This window comes from Mus pahari, chromosome 9 (assembly GCF_900095145.1).
Source record: "Mus pahari chromosome 9, PAHARI_EIJ_v1.1, whole genome shotgun sequence".
Taxonomy (NCBI): Eukaryota; Metazoa; Chordata; class Mammalia; order Rodentia; family Muridae; genus Mus; species Mus pahari.
The window spans coordinates 28,277,426-28,280,293 of record NC_034598.1 but is presented as its reverse complement, the minus strand read 5'-3'; positions in this window follow the sequence as shown (position 1 = coordinate 28,280,293).

The following is a 2,868-nucleotide window of genomic DNA, read 5'->3' as shown; positions in this document are numbered from 1 at the left end:
CCCTTTCTTCAGTCTCATAGTCACTTGCAGGGAAACTGAGGCAAAATGTTACGAACCTGCTGAGCCTTCTCACTATCCTGTCAGCTCCTCAAACCCCACCCACCAAGTCAACAGGTAAGGTTAACAGATAAAGATAACCCAGGCTAGGTTATGTTTGGCTACAAACTTGCTGTGTAGGCAGGGATAGAACTCAGGATTTAAGGCATGCCACAGAAACACTAGGGATGCAGTCGCAGACCCAGTCACGTTCTCTTGGAATCAGTTTAGAACCTGAATAAGAAACTGTCTTTTGGATCCTGTAGCGGCAGGAGTTTCCTGAGTATCTTTAGTTATTCTGAACAATCCTGTTAATCACTGGGGAGTTTATGTTAAAGAGCTTCTGGGTGGAACATCCGTAGCCTCTGGGGAGGGGTAGTCTCCAAAAGGACAGATCGATTTACTGGATTTGAACCTTCACACCTTTCTACCAACTTCCTGGCAAGGGGGGGGGGTTGGTTGGGACCCCCGAAAAAAACACAGGGAAGGGAGATCCTTTCTGAGTGGCTGAGGCCGAGGCGGAGGCAAGGATGTAGGTCTGCAGAGATCTTGGAATCCTGGTGCATCATCATGCTCTGCAACCCTTCTGGCTGAGTGTCTTCATCCTGCCACCTGTGAGTAAAGCATGTGGACCTTCCTAGCAAATCATCAAACTTGGGATGGTGGGTGGGTGGGAACTCCTATTTTTGCCTTTCAAAAACAGGTATAAAAAACTAGCTTATGGCAATGGTATTTTGTATTTCAAGTGTGTGTGTGAACCTGTAGGTGACACACATACTTTTAATCCCCGGATTCAGAGGCAGGCTGGTCCCTGAGTTTCAGGACAACCATGGCTTTATAAAGAAACTTTGTGCCAGGCAGCGGAGGTGCATGCCTTTAATCCTAGCACTCGGGAGGCAGAGGCAGGTGGATTTCTGAGTTCGAGGCCAGCCTGGTCTACAGAGGGAATTCCAGGACAGCCAGGGGTACACAGAGAAACCCTGTCTTGAAAAAACCAAAAAAAAAAAAAAAAAAAGAAAGAAAGAAAGAAAGAAAAAAGAAAAAAGAAACTTTGTCTTGGTGCCCCTCCCCATAACCCCCCACAAAAGAGGGAGTGTGTGTGTTTGATCTGAAGCTATCAAGGTGGTTCAATCCCCACTTGTCTTTGACTTCCAAATGTATACACATTGTGGCACCCAACACTCTCCACTTAATACATAATTAATGTAATATAAAGGTCTATGCGCTTTGGCTCAGTGAGCCATTGCACTGGTCTCAAATTCTGCCTTGGGAAGATGTGGAGGCTCTTGCCTGTAATCTCAGGAATGGGACCTTATGTCTAGAAGGTTTCTGCAGGTTCAAAACCATCAGCAGTAGATTGTAAGTTTCAGGAAAGCCTAGGATACAAAGTCAAAATCAGAGCTGGAGAGATGATGGCTCAGTGGTTAAGAGCACTGACTGGTCTTCCAGAGGTCCTGTCCCAGTAACCATGTGGTGACTCATGACCATCTGTAATGGGAACCCATGCCTTCTTGTGTCTCTGAAGACAGCAAACCTGAATAAAATCACAGGGCGTGGTGGCACACACCTTTAATCCCAGCACTTGGGAGGTAGATGCAGGCAGATTTCTGAGTTCAAGGCCAGCCCGGTCCAAAGAGTGAGTTGGACAGCCAAGGCTATACAGAGAAACCCTGTCTCGAAACACCCCCCCTCCTTAAAAAAAAAAAGGAATAAAATCAACCAACCAGAGCTATTGAGATGGGACAGACAGACTTGTGGCCAAGTCTGATGACCATCCATCCCCGAAACCCATGCGGTGGAGTTGGAGAACTGGCACCCGCAAGTTCTCTTCTGACCTCCATACAGGCACACTTCAAGTCTCCAAATACATGAAGCAGTGTAGAACATGTTTTTTTGTTTTTTTGTTTTTCCCAAACAAGATGTTTTATGAGTGGGGAAGTACCTTAGTGGCAGGTTACTTGCTTAAGGTGCCAGCTATAACGCAAAAGAGAAACCGGAAAGACCAGGTAAAAACCTAACATTGAAAAGATACTTGAAGTATTAAATTGTAGCAGAGCTCACCGGATCAATGTTAGCAAGGCCAGCCTGGCTTGTATAGGGAATTCAGGTCAGCTACCACAACACAGGGAGACCCTGTCTCAAAAACAAACAACAAGCAAACAAAACCAACCAACTGAAAGCCCTAAACAACACTCCCCCCCTCCCCCAACAAAACAAAATCTTATGAATTGGGCTAGGGATGGCAGACTATAATAACTTTTGAGAGTGAGCATGGAATATGTGCCTTGGAAAGAAAGATCTGAGTTTGATTCCTACTACACCCATGGCGATGGCTAGGCGTGGTATTAAAGCCTTGTAAGAACAGTAATCCACATGGCTGACACGTCTGTGCACGCCTTCAATGCTCCCACTTTAATCCAGGGCATAGAGGTGGCTGGCTCTCCCAGCCAATCTATGCAGGCTACTCTTTTTTCTTTTTTTTTTTTATAAAGATTTATTTATTATATGTAAGTACACTGAAGCTGTTTTCAGACACTCCAGAAGAGGGCGTCAGGTATTGTTAGGGGTGGTTGTGAGCCACCATGTGGTCGCTGGGATTTGAACTCTGGACATTCGGAAGAGCAGTCGGGTGCTCTTACCCACTGAGCCATCTCACCAACCGCAGTCTACTCTTCTATATTGCCAGTTAAGCTGCTTAGTGAGGCCTCCACCTCAAAACTTACGTGAAGGACAGGGAAGACAAAGAAAATATCACTTAGTTCTGTAATCTGAGCTTCTGGGATGCATCAGAGAGAGGGGGGGGAGGGAGGGAGGGAGGGAGAGAGAGAGAGA